At 42.5% G+C, this 17,415-nt stretch overlaps 1 non-coding gene and 2 pseudogenes across 1 annotated transcript; all 3 read left to right on the top strand.

Moving 5' to 3' along the window:
- Nucleotides 1–4,029: 4,029 nt before the first annotated feature.
- On the top strand, nt 4,030–4,214 carry LOC142716090 (U2 spliceosomal RNA). The gene has a single exon (XR_012871383.1). It is a non-coding gene; the product is annotated as a U2 spliceosomal RNA (small nuclear RNA).
- Nucleotides 4,215–10,741: 6,527 nt separating this feature from the next.
- On the top strand, nt 10,742–10,963 carry LOC142716097 (U2 spliceosomal RNA; annotated as a pseudogene).
- Nucleotides 10,964–17,210: 6,247 nt separating this feature from the next.
- LOC142716120 (U2 spliceosomal RNA) lies at nt 17,211–17,415 on the top strand (annotated as a pseudogene).

Here is a 17,415-nt window from a genome sequence, read left to right as displayed (position 1 = left end):
CGGCCGGAGTTCGCGATGGTGATGACAACAGCCAGGAGTCGGAGGTGACATCCAGTGATGGGGAGGAGGAATCAAGGATGGACCTGACGAGTACGGGGAAAAGGCTAAGAGAAGAAGATGTGCCCACCATAAAGAGGAAGACAATATGCCGCAGCTCGGATGAGAGTGAGTTCAGGGGAAGAGTCGGGTCGATTCATATATCTGGCTCTGACCCTGGGAAAATCCTGGAGTTTGCATCCCCTGATACAGGGGAGTCTGGCTCCCAATTTATATCGGAGTCGGATTCCTCGGAGGTGGACACTGACGCCTAACAATAACTATGCCTTGTATTCCTCTGAAAGTTGCCTCGCTAAATGTGAGGTCCCTAAAGAGCCCTGTTCGCAGGGCTGCTTTATTCTCTTTTCTACAGACTATGGACTTTGATTTTTGCCTACTGCAGGAGTGTGGAATCCCTAACAGCATGGACTATATGGACTTGAAAAAAGACTGGAAGCTGGGCCCTTCGGTGTGGTCGGGTGCTAATGACTGTCGTTCTTCAGGTGTGGGATTGCTCTGCCGTGGCCATTCTATTTCGATACAAACCGTCACTGAGATTATGCCTGGCAGAGCTATTTTAACCCACCTGCACATTAATGGACTTTTAATACGTATTTTAAATGTCTATGCCCCTCCTGATAAACAGGAGCGGGCAGAGCTTTTTAATATTTTACCACTGTTTTGTGTTGGGTCTACCCCCCTGCTGGTAGGAGGTGATTTTAACTGCACAAGAGAAGGAGAAGGCCGGCAGGGTGGGGATGCAAATAGAAAAGACCGCACTACCTACCTGCTCAAAAATTTTATTGAAGATTTTAAATTGCGCGATTGCTGGAGGGAACTCTTGCCAGGAGACGCAGGTGCCACATGGTCTAATGGAAGAGTGAGCTCCAGAATCGATTTTATTTTTGCTTCCCATGATTTTATCTCTCAAAAATGTATGATTTTAACAAATATATTTTCAGACCATAAGCTCCTTAGTGTGTCCCTGGAGCTGGAGGGAGAGCAAAAAGTGAGTAAGGGCCTCTGGAGGTTAAACACCACGCTCCTAGAGGACCCTGAAAACAAAAGTGAGTTTGTGCGGACCTACCAGTGCTGGCAATCACAGAAAAAGCCCCACGAGACCATGCTGCACTGGTGGGAGGGCATTAAACCCAGAATTAAATTATTTTTTATCCGAGCAGGTAGGAAGAAAGCTAGAGAAAAGAAACAGTGGTTTTATGTTCTTAATAAGCGTTTGCATGTGCTTTTTAAACTAAAGGATGTTGGGTTTGAGGTGGATTCGGATATTTTAAATTTAAAAGCTGAAATAAAAAAATTTTTAGATGATAAAGGCAAACAAATCATTTTTAACTCCCATGTAAAACACCTTGAAGAAGATGAGAAGTGCTCCCGATTCTTTTTTAAAAAGGTAAATGGTAGGCGAGATGCTATTTTAAACCTAGAAGGGGAGACTTCTATGGGAGGAATGTTGAATGCAGCTTTTAACTTTTACCAACTCCTTTTTAGTAAAAAAGCTATTGATAAATCCTTTTTAAATCATGCTCTTAACTCCCTTGATTTTAAGTTAGATATTTTAGACCAGGAGGTTTTATCCCGAGATCTTAATTTAGAGGAACTTTTATCTGTTTTTAAAAGTTTTTCAGCGGGAAAGGCCCCTGGGGAGGATGGGTTGCCTATTGAATTTTATCTAACTTTTTGGGATGTTTTAAAAGAGGATATGATTTTACTGTACAAAGAGGTTTTTATCACTGAAGAGCTGCCCCCTTCCTGGAGAAGGGGGATCGTGTCTTTAATTTTTAAAAAAGGTGAAAAGGACCAACTGAAAAATTGGCGTCCCATTACACTTTTAAATGTAGACTACAAGATTTTAGCCAAATTGATAGCGGTCCGTTTTAAACCTTTTATCAGTAAGCTAATCCACCCAAACCAGGTCTGTGGGGTACCTGGTAGATCTATCACTGAGTCCCTTAATATTTTAAGAGATGTTATTTGGTATTTTAAAGATCGAGGCCAAAATCTTGCTATTTTATCACTAGACTTTGAAAAGGCCTTTGATAGAGTGTCCCATGAGTTCCTTTTTATGGTTCTTAAAAAGATGGCGGTGCCTGATTTTATGATAAGTCGTGTTATGCTTTTATATCGGTCCTGTTTTAGTGAAATTTCTGTAAATGGATTTTTAACTAAAGGTGTTCCTCTTTTATCTGGAGTCAAGCAAGGGTGCCCATTGTCTCCCCTACTATTTATATGCGCAATGGAGCCCCTGTTAGCTATGCTCAGAAGTGACAAAGTAGTCAGAGGCGCCCCGATACCTGGTGGGAGGGGTAACCAAATAAAGGTATTGGGCTACATGGATGACGTAACAATTTTATGCCCTGATTCAACATCCATGAGGAGGGCGCTGAGGAACACCACCTTTTTCTGCGAGGCTTCTGGTTTTAAACTAAACATTGATAAATGTGATTGTTTTAATATAGGAGGCTGGGATTCCTCCCTGACCCCAGGAGTCAGAATGCAGAAGGACCAGATTAAAATTTTAGGCATTGTTTTTAATCAGGCGAACAATGGGACCTCTAACTGGGACTCAGTGATAGCAAAAATAGAGAAGAAGGTTTTAATGTGGAATCTTAGGAGCCTCACGATGGAGGGGAAAATTTTAATTATAAAAATGGTTTTAATCCCAATAATGCTCTATGTGGCCATGGTTTTCCCTCCGTCCATTTTATATATTAAAAAGCTAACACGCATTTGTTTTATGTTTCTGTGGGGCTCCAAGATGGAAAAATTAAAACGTGATTTTATGTATAAATGTAAGGACAATGGCGGGAGAGATGTTCCTAACCTTTTTACATTTTTTTATATCAAATATTTCTGCTTCTGTTTTAAAATGTTTAAATCCGATGGCATTTTTAGCTGCTTTTTAAAATATGCAGCGGGCATGGTTTTTAAGCGTTGGTCTCGTATCTCCCTAAATTCTCCTGTGCTCCTGTGTCCCCCAGAACACTACGTGGTGCTGGAGAAGACTGTCAGGCTCCTGAGCCTCCATGAGTTGGAGCCTGATATATTGGGGGACCAGAGGAAGGTGTCAGTGGCGTGTAGACACAGAGAAGAAATGGTGGCAGTTTCCAATCTCTCACAGGCAAGGTCCAAGCAAGTGTGGCGGAATGTTTTTGGGAAATACCTTGCAAATGTGCATAAGGACCTTGCCTGGGCGATCGTGCACCAGTGCCTCCCTACACGTGAGTTCCAACACAGGCGAGGACTGGTGGCGAGAGCCAAGTGCCCGAGAGATATGTGCAGAAATGATGAGACGGTAATGCACTTATTCTGGAACTGCCACTATGCACAGGAGATTTGGAGGAAGGCTGGCCTTTTATTAAAATGGATTTGCGGTCTTAACGATTTTAAATACGAGTACGTTTTTTATGGCCTTTTTACCTGCCCATCATTCAGACAGCAGATGATCTGCTGGATGATTATTAATTGTTTTAAAAATGCCATCTGGAAGGTTAGGAACATTCTTCTTTTTAAACGTGATTTTATTGATATTAAAGATTGTGTTAAAATCGCGTTGAGTGAATTATATGTATATTATCTAAGAGACAAAAAACATCTCGGAGCAAAAGAGGCGGCATCCATGTGGTGTCTGTCTCTATGGAACACAATTATTATGTAAATTATCCATGTATTTATAATTGTGATTTTATTGCTTGTTTTATGATGTTTTATCCTGCCATTGTCATACTTTTAAAGAAACCTTCTTCTCGTTGAAAATATATTGCCTTTATCGTTTTAATGAAATGTATTAAAAATAAACATTTTTAGTACCGAATTTTATGCTATAAAAAGGTTTTTTAATGAAATGTATTAAAAACGTTTTATTACTAATCTTATTGGACAATTGAATGTATAAACAAATTTATTATTACGGAATTTTATTTAACAGCATTTTATTACGGAATTTTATTTTGTAAAAATTGCATTCTATGTATGTGAATATTTGTCAATAAAATTTTGTTGAAACCTTATCTGTTCTTATCAGTTTAATATCTGATACGTCCCCTATCTGGGGACCATATATTAAATGGATTTTTAGAACAGGGAGATGGAAATAGAGCTTGCTCTGTCCACTCCACGCATTGACCTGGTATTGCAGTATTTCCAGGACCGGTGCACCCTTTCCTTATGTGTTGACTAAAATCAGATTCCAAAAGTGTTTTTTGTGTTTGCCATTGTTTCTGTCTTTCTGAAGGGATCTCCCCTTTTAATCCCATTATTTCAACACCTGTTGGACAATGCATGAGTGATAATGAGCTAATTGATTAAATGCAATTAATGAATACATTGCCACCTCTTGTTTTGTGTCGTCTGTGTGTCTGTGTTTCCGGCATTTCACATTGGAACAGCTCATTCACCTTCCTTGTCTTCTCTCCGCCCTCCCTTTTAGGTAAGTTAAAGAGCTGCACCTGAGCCAGCCACTGATTGATGCAGCACCACAGTCAAATAGTGGAGTGGAGTAGGGGAACAGCAAACAGCCATTAAAGCCGCCCGCCCGCCCGCCACAATGGACCTACCTGTGTACACTAGATGGATGTGATGGAATGTACTGTCGTCCCTACATTTCAAGAAGGAGTAAGAATTGCAGTTGCAACAAAGCCTTGCTTGCCTACAAAGAGAGCAGCAATTTGGATTTGTTACTATGTTACCTAGAAGAATAACAAACTGTGCAAGGATGGAGGTTGTAGGAGCAAGGAGACGTTGTCTGTAAAGTTGGTGGATGCTTATTTTCCATTTTGCAGTCCCTTGTCTCCCTCTTGTGGCCTCCTGGAGGCAACTAGCTGTGCAAAAAAAGACAGCCTGGCGGCCGGCTGTTGCAGTGTTGCCCTCTCAGGCAACACTGAGTGACTGACTGAGCCGCACCGTCTTATATAAAGTTCAGACGGAACTTTGCACGTGTCATAGTGGAGCCCTGAGGAGCCAGAGCCAGCTTTCTGACATCATAATGGGGCCTCAGAGATAAAAGCCTGGGCCCAGGCAGTGTTGGTCAGTGCTGCTCAGCAGGCAGCACTGGACTGGACTGGATTACAGCTGATACAAGGTGTGAAGGAACAAGGGGTGGCTGTGGGCATGCACTTGCTGCCGCTGCCAGTGTTTATCTGCATGGCAGCAGGGCATTTGGGCGTTGCCAGGAAGGCGTTTTTATGTAGATTCCTCCTCTTTCAGCACTGCATTGTGGTGCAAGCAAAAGAAGCAAATCCTGTCTGGCTTCCTCTCCGGCCTTTATTCACCTCCCGTGTAGCTGTGAGTGTGTGAGCCTGCAGGGCCCCATGGAATTGCCTAGAAGTAGGCTGAATCGCTGCAAGGGCTGAACAGCAGTATCGGGCAGGCTCGGGCAACGCGCGGCCCGTTCGGGTTATCGCTTCTCGGCCTTTTGGCTAAGACCAAGTGTATTTATACAGGAGGTTTTTAGTCAGAAGGTGCTCAGGTACCCTCTCTCTCGGCCTCGGGGGATCGTCCAGGTTCGCCTGGACTTCACCCCCGTGCTGCTATTTGGGAGAGAGGCTTAGTCCTGAGCAACGAGTTGCGATCCCCCCCCAGCCCTTTGGTGTGTCTCCTTGAACCCAAAGGGCGCAGCGCAAGCTGTGCGGTACCGACCTGGCCACGCAAATGGCAGGCGGACCTGATGCGGTGCCGGTATACGCCCGGTTGCGGAATACTGCAAGATTTATCTTGGCAGAGGGTGGAGGCGGTCCTCGTGGTCTCAAGTTCCTTGTCCACGATATTTTGGAAAAGCGGTTGGCGGTCCACAAGAACGAGATTTTGGCGATCCAGGACTACCCAAGGCGTGGAGTGTACGATGTAACCTTTATGGGAGAAGGAATCCTCCGTGATGCCATGGGAAAAGCTGAGAGGCAACAAGGTGAACTCATGGCCTTGGGAGTCCAGGTAATTGAACACGCTTTTGAAGTAACCAAACTCGTAGTGATTAAAATGTATTCCCCATACGTGAAAGATCAGGAAGTGGCAGCGTTTCTTGCTGCATACTTTAAGAACGTTAAGCTGCTGGGGAGAGTTATGAACGAGTGCGGTGTGTGGACCGTCAAATGGAAATTTATTGTTACGCTAATAAAGGACCCCTCCACCCAAGAAACGAAGCTACCACCTGCTCGTTTTAAACTTGGGAATGTGAATGGCGACCTCTATTTCTCAGGAATGCCAAACTTCTGCAGGGCCTGCGGTACCTATGGACATACCAGTTTTAACTGCGATGTCACCTGCAGGAACTGTGGAAGTAAACAACACACAATGAGAGAATGTACAGGAGAGAAAAAATGCAATTTTTGTCAAAAAACTGCTCATCTTTATTATGCTTGTCCACATAGGTACCGAGGCGAAGAAGATGAGCAACCCGAGGTGCCCCCACGTGCTCCACCAGCAGAGCAGTCCCGTCCTCAAGGAGGAGAACAAGCTGTTGCGGCGAAAGAGCAGAGAGGTACCTGGGCTTCAAGGGTACGGCCAGCCGAAGCGAAAACAGGTGCCTCTCAGCCAGTAACCTCAGGGGATAAAATGGAGCCCAGCGCCAAGGAAAAACGGCAGGCCAAGAGGAAGCAGGCCATCGATGAATCTGTGGCATCCCAGACGGCTGGTTGCTCAGGCGGTGCCGGGCCTGCTCCTAATCCTGGGTCTCTAGAGACCGACTCGGAAGGAGAAAACTGGGTACAGGTGGGTCCCCGTAAAAAGGGGAAGCAAGAACGTGCCAGTAGGAGGGAGACAGGGGAGGAGCAGATGGATACGTCCGTGCGGAAAGATGTGGCTCCTCCTGGGACCCCCTCCTCGCCTGCACTGGTGAGGAGGACGGGCACTGCTCCCTCCGTATTATCGGACACCCCGCCATGCGCACAACCTCCCCCTCTAGACCGGCCTTCACGGGCCCAGGGGGGAGAGGCGGGGCCCTTGGGGGACCCACCAGACATGGACCCAGTCGGTCAACCGAGAGAGACCCAGGTGAGGCTGTGCGAGTCTGGGCTCCCCGTGTACGAGGTGAGTGTTGCTGGCTCAGCTCTCAGCGACAGTAGTTCTTCTCCTGCCTCGTCCCTCTTTTCAGTTGAGTCGGATGAGGGCGGGGCCATGAGTTCAAGTGAGGTTTCGGGTATTGCTGGTGGAGGAGCAATCTGATTTTAAGTACGCCTATTATTTATTATTTTAAAATCAGAATTTTGCTTTAACTCTCCACGATGTCTGAGCTCATGGGAATCTCCCTCAACGTGAGGGGCGCCAAGTCAAAAGTGAGAAGGGTTGCTCTCTTCAATTTTTTATCTTGCCTGGCAGCCTCTGTATTTTTCCTGCAGGAGTGCGGCATTCCCCATACAATGAGATATGAAAATTACAAAAAGGATTGGAAGTATGGTCCATCCGTCTGGTCTGGATCCAACGAGTCCAGATCAGCAGGGGTCGCCATTCTTTTTAAGGGAAACGTTTTAATTGATTTTATTCAAGAAATCTTACCAGGACGTATTTTAATGGTTAAAGCTTTTATTGATGGTGTAAAGTGGCAGTTTTTAAATTTTTCCGGATCACCAGAAAAGAACGAAAGAGCGAGGATGCTGGAGATTTTACCGCTTTTTATCAACACATCTGAGCCCTTTTTCCTCGCAGGTGATTTTAATTGTATCCTGAGAGGAGAACGCCGGCTTACCAACAGTACGAGTAGGAACTATGACAAGACCTCTGGACTGCTCAAGGATATCGTGACTGATTTTAAATTAAAAGACATATACAAAGAATGTAACAGGAGCAGTCCAGAGGAAGCCGGCGTTACCTGGAGCAACGCCACCTGTAGCTCCAGGATTGATTTTATCTTTTGTTCTGAAAATTTACTGCCTTTTAATTGTGAAGTTTTAACCAATGTGTTTTCAGATCACAGGCTTTTATCTTTTAAAGTAAAGCATGATCTTAATAATATTGTATGTAAAAAGTCCTGGAAGATGAATGTTTCCCTTTTAGACGATCCACAGGTTTTAGCAGATTTTATTGAATTTTACCAAGAAAGCAGGCGGGTAAGAGACACACGTACTCCCATCAGTGCATGGTGGGAGAAAATGAAAAAGAAAATAAAAGATTTTTTTATTAAGAAAAGCGTGGCGAAAGCCAAAGAGAAATACGCTTTTTTTAAAATTCTCAATACCCGTCTGCAGACCCTGTACAAAATGCAAGATCATGACATAGACGTTAAAGATGACATCACCAATTTGAAAAAGGAGATAGCCCAGTGCCTGGAGCAGAAAGGTAAAGAGATTATATTCCGTTCAAAAATACAACATGTGGAGGAGAACGAGACCTGCTCCAGGTACTTTTTTAAGAAAATAAATAACAAAAAGGCAATTATCAAAAATATAGAAGGGGTGTCAGATGTACAGGGTCTTTTAAGTAAAGTTCATGAGTTTTACACTGACCTTTTTAATGTTAAGACTGTGGATCATAATTTTATGCGTGACTCACTGAAGGAGATTACTACTGTTTTAGACCCTGTCTCCCAGAATTTTTTATTACAGGAGCTGACGGAGCAGGAGGTTTTAGAAACTGTTAAGAGTTTTAAAACAGGGAAAGTTCCCGGACCGGACGGTATACCCAGTGAGTTTTATGTAAAATTTTATGACATTTTAAAAGAGGATCTTTTTAACCTTTTTTCTGATGTTTTTAATTCCAAGATGCTGCCTAAGTCCTGGCGGAAGGGTGAGGTCTCCCTGCTGTATAAGACGGGTGACATCGCAGTTTTAAAGAATTGGAGACCAATAACCCTTCTAAATAGCGACTATAAAATTATGGCTAAAATATGTGCAAATAGATTAAAAGCCATAATACCCCACATTATACACTCTGACCAGGTGTGTGGGGTGCCAGGCCGCAGCATCTGGGATAATTTAAACCTAATAAAAGACGTGATTGAGGACACGAGGTCTAGAAAAGTTAAATTAGCCATTTTATCTATAGACTTTGAGAAGGCGTTCGACCGTGTCTCTCATTTTTATCTTTTTAAGGTTTTAGAACGTATGGGTATACCTGAAGGATTTTTATTATCTATTAAAGCCTTTTACAGAGAATGCACCAGCAAAATTTTAGTGAATGGTTTTAAGACACAGGACGTATTTTTAAACTCTGGGGTGAAGCAGGGGTGTCCCTTGTCCCCACTGCTTTTTATATGTGCATTGGAGCCTCTGTTATGCGCAATTCGCCGCGATAAGTGTATCCGTGGAGTCCCCCTGCCCGGGGGAGGCGGCGTAGAGGCCAAAGCAGTGGGGTACATGGATGATGTGGTGGTTTTATGTAGGGACGCCCTGTCGCTTCAGAGAACCCTTAGGCAAATCGAGTTTTATTGCTGTGCTTCCGGTTTTAAAGTAAACTTCAGCAAGAGTCATATTTTAAACATAGGAAGCATGGCTCTTAGAGATATACCGGTTCCTGTGTCTGATAATATTAAAATTTTAGGTGTCTCCTTCAGTGGGTACGACAATGGTTTTATCAGTTGGGACATGGTGGCGCAGAAGGTAAATCAAAAAATATGCATGTGGAACATGAGGAAGCTTACCATGGAGGGAAAAATTTTAATAATTAAAACGATAATTTTACCTTTGCTTTTATACTTAAGCATGGTTCTCCCTCCTCCCACGGTTTTATTAAGAAAAATTACTAAAGCTTGTTTTACCTTCTTTTGGAGTTCCAGAATGGAGAAACTTAAACGTGAGACGGTAATGAAAATCAAACCAAAGGGTGGCAAAGACTTTCCAGATTTTAATAGGTTTCTTTTAATCAAGTACTTTTGTTTCTGTCTTAATTCTCTTTTTAAACAACATCATTGGTCTTATTTTCTACGTTTTAATACTGGGTTTTTTATGCGAAGGATGGGGTGGTTTGAAATTGTTTTAACCTCACCTTATGCTTTTAATCTACCAGCAAATTACGTGATTTTAGAGAAAATAGTGGCCTTGTTTAATTTTAAAGGGAAAAATTTTAATGACATGATAAACAGTAAGAAACTTATAAAAGACATAAGAGGAAATGAAGTCGTCACTAATATTGAAAATTTTAATAATGAACGCTGTGCTTTTATCTTCAAAATGGTTAATGTGTTTTATCTTTTTAATACACAGATGGACCTGGCCTGGAGCTGCGTTCATCAATGTCTTCCATGCCGGGCATTCCAATTCAGGAGAGGATTCGCGAGGTCTGCCATCTGTCCGAGGGAAGGCTGCCAGGCTGAGGAGACCGTGCGTCATATTTTTTGGACTTGCGATTTTACTAAACATATTTGGATAAAGATATTCCCTCTAATGAAGAAGATGGCAGACCTAAAGGACTTGACTTACGAAATGATTTTATATGGACTCTTTGGATGCCCAACCGCGAACCAAAAGACTATTGCATGGAAGACGATGAACTGCGTAAAAGAAGCTCTGTGGAAGGCCAGGAACATCCTGATTTTTAAGCACGATGTTTTATCTGTTGACGATGTTTTAGGTCTTTGTTTTAGCGAGATGTACATTTATTATTTATTAGATAAAAAAAGAAATGCCACCCTTTCAAATAAATGGTTTGTAAAAGAATGGAACTCCAATATATAAGAATTTGCCACCATGTCCCCTTTTATGTGTTTTTATGTAAATTGATTTTATTACTGTAATTCATTGTAAAAAGCTGTAATTCATTGTAAATATTTTTTGAATTTTAAGTAATAAATCATTGACACCCCCGCGAGGGGGTAGCCAACTTAAAAAAAAAATCTGTTCTTATCAGTTTAATATCTGATACGTCCCCTATCTGGGGACCATATATTAAATGGATTTTTAGAACAGGGAGATGGAAATAGAGCTTGCTCTGTCCACTCCACGCATTGACCTGGTATTGCAGTATTTCCAGGACCGGTGCACCCTTTCCTTATGTGTTGACTAAAATCAGATTCCAAAAGTGTTTTTTGTGTTTGCCATTGTTTCTGTCTTTCTGAAGGGATCTCCCCTTTTAATCCCATTATTTCAACACCTGTTGGACAATGCATGAGTGATAATGAGCTAATTGATTAAATGCAATTAATGAATACATTGCCACCTCTTGTTTTGTGTCGTCTGTGTGTCTGTGTTTCCGGCATTTCACATTGGAACAGCTCATTCACCTTCCTTGTCTTCTCTCCGCCCTCCCTTTTAGGTAAGTTAAAGAGCTGCACCTGAGCCAGCCACTGATTGATGCAGCACCACAGTCAAATAGTGGAGTGGAGTAGGGGAACAGCAAACAGCCATTAAAGCCGCCCGCCCGCCCGCCCGCCACAATGGACCTACCTGTGTACACTAGATGGATGTGATGGAATGTACTGTCGTCCCTACATTTCAAGAAGGAGTAAGAATTGCAGTTGCAACAAAGCCTTGCTTGACTACAAAGAGAGAAGCAATTTGGATTTGTTACTATGTTACCTAGAAGAATAACAAACTGTGCAAGGATGGAGGTTGTAGGAGCAAGGAGAAGTTGTCTGTAAAGTTGGTGGATGCTTATTTTCCATTTTGCAGTCCCTTGTCTCCCTCTTGTGGCCTCCTGGAGGCAACTAGCTGTGCAAAAAAAGACAGCCTGGCGGCCGGCTGTTGCAGTGTTGCCCTCTCAGGCAACACTGAGTGACTGACTGAGCCGCACCGTCTTATATAAAGTTCAGACGGAACTTTGCACGTGTCATAGTGGAGCCCTGAGGAGCCAGAGCCAGCTTTCTGACATCATAATGGGGCCTCAGAGATAAAAGCCTGGGCCCAGGCAGTGTTGGTCAGTGCTGCTCAGCAGGCAGCACTGGACTGGACTGGATTACAGCTGATACAAGGTGTGAAGGAACAAGGGGTGGCTGTGGGCATGCACTTGCTGCCGCTGCCAGTGTTTATCTGCATGGCAGCAGGGCATTTGGGCGTTGCCAGGAAGGCGTTTTTATGTAGATTCCTCCTCTTTCAGCACTGCATTGTGGTGCAAGCAAAAGAAGCAAATCCTGTCTGGCTTCCTCTCCGGCCTTTATTCACCTCCCGTGTAGCTGTGAGTGTGTGAGCCTGCAGGGCCCCATGGAATTGCCTAGAAGTAGGCTGAATCGCTGCAAGGGCTGAACAGCAGTATCGGGCAGGCTCGGGCAACGCGCGGCCCGTTCGGGTTATCGCTTCTCGGCCTTTTGGCTCAGATCAGGTTTATTGCCTGGTCTGGGCCGGGGGTTCGGTCTTTCGTGGAGTCCTATCCGACGTTCTTGGGAGCGATCATCGTGCCGTTGGGCATTCCATTTCAAGATGGCAGCTGTGCGTAACACTATCCGTTTCGTGGTGAATGAGCAGAGGAGAGACGAAGTTGATACTGGACATATCATTGAGAACATCCTTCTGGACCTGGCTGGAGTTAAGTTGGTAGAGGTATTCTGTATCCAAGCTTTCAGCAATATTGCTACATATGATGTATCCTTTTTTGAGGCCGCCTACTGTTTAAACGTTTTTCAGTTGCTAAAGGAAAAACACATGCATGAGGCATTAACATCCATTGAAGTGCAACCTCTTTTTTCTACAGTGGAGAAATGTATAACAATTCATATGTATAACCCATTTTTGGATAGAAGGCTGGTCAGGGCTTTTTTAGCTCATTACTGTACCCATGTTAGAGGAGGTGTGGAGCAGAAGAACCTATGGGGAGTCTTTAATGGTGATATCAAGTACTGGGTCAGGCTGAAACCTGACTCCAGCTGTATTGGAGGAGTGATGAATCCTCCTGCTAACTTTTCCATTGGTGGGAATAAGGGATATCTGTACTACCAAGATATGCCATGCTTTTGTAGATCATGTTTTTCCTACGGGCATACCAAAGATGCATGCAAAGGCAAAGTTTGCAGAAATTGCAAAGAAACAGGACATGAGGCTAGTGCATGTATTTCCCCATCCAGGTGTGATATTTGTGGTTTGCCTGGTCATACCTGTAGGAAATGTCCAAAGGTGTTTCCTTTCTTAGGACAAGAGAGAAGAACATGGGGCAGACAGGTGAGAACAACAAGTTCCCTTGCTGCCTCTTCTGAGGTAATTTCAGAGCCAGCTGGCAGTGTTTCTGTGGCTGCTTCTCAGGACCCTGGGAAAGCTGGATTAGGAGAGGTTCTAACCTCACATACTAGCAGCATGGAGTTGGGTGTGGTCCCTCCTGCAGAGCAAAGTGTTGATGAAACACCTGGGGTTATGCCTATGGAAGGTGAAGACACAGCGCCACCTATTGGGTGTGCTTCCCCTGATGATGGTGCAAGTATGCAAATTTTGTCTTTTTCTAGCCCAGAATCAAAAATGGAAGACTCAGCTAAAGTGGAGTGGTCAATATCGGAGGAGGACGAGAAGGAGGCCAGGATGCCTAGTGCCACTAGTGCTGAAATTTTTCATAAAGTGGTCTCAAAAAGGGGGAAGTCTGGAAAGGCGGTGAAGAGACTGAAGATAGGCTTATTGGAAGATTCTGCTCATGCAAATCCCTTCTCATTGCTGGACAGTGACTCTAGTTCTAGCCCTAAGTCATCTGAGGTGGCCTCAGAAGTACCCAGCTCTCCTGGGGAAGGTTTCCTCAGTGAAGTCAATGTGGCAAATCTGGAAAGAGCTATGTATTTCCCTGGGACGTGATATGTTCTGGTTATCTCATGGCTTTCCTTTGCACTAACCATACTATGCCCGCATGTCTTTGAGATTAAAGATTGTCTCTCAAAATGTACGGGTGTTCTCCTCTGCTCACAAGCGTGCTGCAGTCCTGGACTTTTTGGCCTCTAAGGGCAGTGACATTGTTTGCGTACAAGAATGTGGTTTGTCAAAAATGCCAAGGAAAGAAGAATGGAAGTTTGGGGAAGCAATCTGGTCTTTTTCTTCCACAAATAGGAATGATGGAATTGGTATTCTCTTTAAAAATAATGAGTTTGTCATCAAACAGACTCAAATTATACAGGAAGGAAGATGTGTCTGCGTGTTACTAGCCTATAAGGGGTGGCAGTTTAGGCTAATTAATATCTATGGCCATGCTGTGAAAACTGATAGGTTGGCACTTTTTGATAGTTTAAAATTTTTTCTACATGGTAAAGTTCCTGTTATTATTGTTGGTGATATTAACTGCATCCTGGAGAAGCAGGCCCGAGCTGGATCCACAGAGTCTAATGTGGACGCTACCGGAAGTTTGTGGAATAAAATTTTGCAGGACTTTGCTTTGCAGGACGCTGTCACCAGGAAACCAGGTCCATTTACTTACCATGCCGATGACGGAAGAACGGATTCTCGTCTGGACTTTTTCTTTTTTTCTACTTCAGCAATGAAATGTGTAGATTATGCGCAGGAGAGAGTGTGGTTTTCAGATCACGAGTGTTTGTTGGGGGTTTTTGTTATAAATAATTTATTTTATGGTAGAGGGGTATGGAAGATGAATGTCAGTTTTCTGAGTGATGAAAGGGTAAAAACTAGTTTTGGGAAAAAATATGGGTTTTGGGTTAGGAAGAAAAGTTCTTTCTCTAATGTGTGTGAATGGTGGGTATGGGTGAAAAAAAAGATTGGTGGGTTTTTTAGACAGATAGGGTATAGAAGAGCGAGAAGGAAAAGATTGCAATATTCACGCTTTAATATGCGGATGACGTTCCTTCAACAATGTAAAAATTTGGGTATGGATGTAAGACACGATTTGGAAAAAACAAAAAAAGATATTAAGGAGTGGTTCCGAGAGAAAGGGAAAGAAATAATATTTAGGTCTAAGGTGGAGGTTAGAGATAATCACGAGAAGTGCACTAGATTTTTCTTTAAAAAAATGTGTGGTGGGAAAAGTGGAATGAATGTATTATTGGATAAGGATGATAAAGAGGTGTTTGGTAAGGATGTGATTGATGTGGTGTCTGATTTTTATAAACAACTGTATGATGTGAAGAAGTGTGATCTGGGTGATGATGATGAGTTTTTGGATATTGTGTGTAATTTTGTTCCTGAAAGTGAATGTTTGCCTTTGCTTGGTGAGATTATGGATGGTGAAGTAAAGGATGTGGTGGGAAGTATGGCTAAAAATAAGTCTCCAGGGATCGATGGAATACCAGCTGATTTCTATGGGAAATATTGGGATATAATTGGGAAGGATGTTATTGATGTTATGAGAGTGTTGTTTTCTGGGACGAATATGTGTGATGTGATGAAGAAGGGTATGGTAGTTCTGTTGCATAAAAAAGGAGATAAGAGACGGTTAGAAAACTGGCGACCAATTACTTTGTTGAATACGGATTATAAAATTTTTGCTAAGCTGATTGCGAATCGTATGAGAGACGTGATTGGGTGTGTGATTGATGAGGATCAGGTATGTGCGGTACCGAAAAGGAAATTGCATGAGAATGTGGCGTTGGTGCGGGACATGCTTGAGGATTGTAAGGGTCGGAATAAGAAGGTGATTGTGTGTGCGTTAGATTTTGAGAAAGCGTTTGATCGTGTGGCGCATGTGTTTTTGTTTAAAGTGTTAGAGAGAATGGGTTTTCCGGTTCAGTTTGTGAGTTTGTTGAAGAATTTATATGCGAATGCAAAGAGTTGTGTGCAGGTGAATGGTTTTTTTTCAGAATCATTTAGTATTATGTCTGGTGTGCGACAGGGTTGTCCGTTGTCTCCCATCCTATTTATTTGTGCGATTGAACCATTGTTGCAAATGATTAGAAATGATAAGGTTGTGAAAGGTTTGGTGGTGCCCGGGTGTGATGGAAAGCGTGTGAAAGCTTTGGGATATATGGATGATATTTGTGTATTGTGCGATTCAGTGTATGATATGTCCAGAGTGAAGTTGATTGTAAATATGTTTTGTATTGCGTCTGCTTTTAAAATAAATTGGGGTAAGAGCAAATTTAAAATATTTTTCAGTAATGAGCGAGTGAGTGATTCTGATATGGAACAGGTGAATGGTGTGAAAATTTTGGGTATTGTGTTTGATGATGAGCTGAAAGGGAGAGAAAGTTGGGATGAGTTAGGTGGTAGGATTGTGCGAAAGTTGGAAATGTGGAGAATGAGGGATCTTTCTTTTTCGGGGAAGGTTTTAATAGTCAAAAGTATTATTCTACCTATGATTTTATATGTTGCTCTGGTTTTTCCTCCTGCTGTTGCTATGTTAAAAAAAGTGAATAGAGTTTTGTTCCTTTTTTTATGGGGGAGCGGGATTGAGAAGGCAAGGAGAGAAATTCTAATGAAAAGCAGACGTAATGGAGGCCTTGATTTCCCAAATTTGGAGATTTTCATTGGAATTAATTGTGTACGTTTTTTTGTAGAGCTTTTATTTAAGGAATCCAAGGCTTCCAGAATGTCTAAGTACCTAGCTGGAACGGTGATTCAGCGTCTAAGGTGGGAAAAACGAAATTTATGTAAACCAATTGCTTTTCAGTGCTCAGGGTGGTATTTGTATGTAGAAAAATTTATCAAAAAGTTCCAGCTAGAGGATGTAAGAATGGAGAGATTTTTGAGTGAAAAGAATTTTGTGAGAAGTATGTGTATGAATAAGGTGATGTGTTCTGTAAATGGTTTGAATTCGATGGAGTCTAAGTCTGTGTGGAAGAAGATTGTTACGTATGATGTGTCAAATAAGCAGAAAGATTTGTTATGGATGTCGGTACATGGAGTGTTGCCTGTAAGGAGTGTGCAGAAAAGAAGAGGTTTGGTTGCATCTGAAAGGTGTCCGAGAGAAGGTTGTGGGGATGATGAGGATGTGAGTCATGTGTTTTGGTCGTGTAAGCATGCAAAGGATGTTTGGAAAAAGTTGAGTGGGTTGTGTGAAGAATTGACTGGTTTGAAGAGTTTGACGTATGAAATTGTCTTGTTTGGTTTGTGTAGTTTGGGTAGTGAAAAGGATAGAGTGTTGTGGATTTTTCTGACTTGCGTGAAAGAGGTATTGTGGAATACGAGGAATTTGAATGTGTATAAAAGAGAAGTATTTGAGATGGAGGATGTGGTTAGTATGGTATTGGCTAAATTGTATTTTTATTATAAATGGGATCTAGAAAGAGGTATGGATGCGGAAGGGATATGGCGAATGTTAAAATGGAGGTATTTAGTTTGAGGAATTTTGTTTGATTTATCTTGTATTTGATGGAAAAATAAAATAATGAACCAGAGTGATGAGATTTTTTGAAAAATAGAGAGGTGGTTTGAACAACTACAGTTCTCGGTTTTATTCAAAAAAACCTGAATGGTTTAATAAAAAAAAAAAAAAAAATCTGTTCTTATCAGTTTAATATCTGATACGTCCCCTATCTGGGGACCATATATTAAATGGATTTTTAGAACAGGGAGATGGAAATAGAGCTTGCTCTGTCCACTCCACGCATTGACCTGGTATTGAAGTATTTCCAGGACCGGTGCACCCTTT

Source organism: Rhinoderma darwinii, unplaced genomic scaffold, assembly GCF_050947455.1.
Source record: "Rhinoderma darwinii isolate aRhiDar2 unplaced genomic scaffold, aRhiDar2.hap1 Scaffold_447, whole genome shotgun sequence".
Lineage (NCBI taxonomy): Eukaryota > Metazoa > Chordata > Amphibia > Anura > Rhinodermatidae > Rhinoderma > Rhinoderma darwinii.
Note: the sequence above shows the minus strand (reverse complement) of the source record. Positions and strands in the feature narration are given on the sequence as shown.